This window comes from Hydra vulgaris, chromosome 01 (genome assembly GCF_038396675.1).
Source record: "Hydra vulgaris chromosome 01, alternate assembly HydraT2T_AEP".
In the NCBI taxonomy this organism is placed as follows: Eukaryota; Metazoa; Cnidaria; class Hydrozoa; order Anthoathecata; family Hydridae; genus Hydra; species Hydra vulgaris.
This window is the reverse complement of record NC_088920.1, coordinates 69,220,001-69,220,540: the sequence shown is the minus strand read 5'-3', so window position 1 is coordinate 69,220,540 and position 540 is coordinate 69,220,001.

The window sequence follows — 540 nt, the reverse complement described above, 5'->3', positions numbered from 1 at the left end:
AAAAACGTTGAAAAAGTGTTATTTTGCCAACGTTAATTAAACGTTGTTTTGACAACGTTGAGGAAGTGACACATTGAAAAATATTGTCTCATTAACTAGCCATTACAAAAATAATTTGCCGTAAAGAAAAGGCAATGAAAACTTAATAGAATGCATGCAGATGGTATAAAAAAAATATTTTGATAAAGTTATGTTTTATAACTTCTTTTTATTGCGGCTAATTTAAAACTTTTAGATTTTGCATCAAATTGTATATAATATACATAAATCTCAGAGTATATTCGGTTTATTCAGGTTATTTTTGTTGATGATTTATTTATTTTAAAATGACCATTTTAATAAATTGCAAAGTTGTATTAAATATGTTATTTCTAAGTTACAAATAGCACTTAATTTTAATAAGATTCAGATGTTTTAAGTAATATCAAAATTAATAAAACATAATAAGTCAGACTAAATTTAGTCTGTTCACAGACTAATTTTTTTATTTATTTGAAAAACTTTAAGCACCTTACCCTAATTATCAAGCAAATAGTCAGA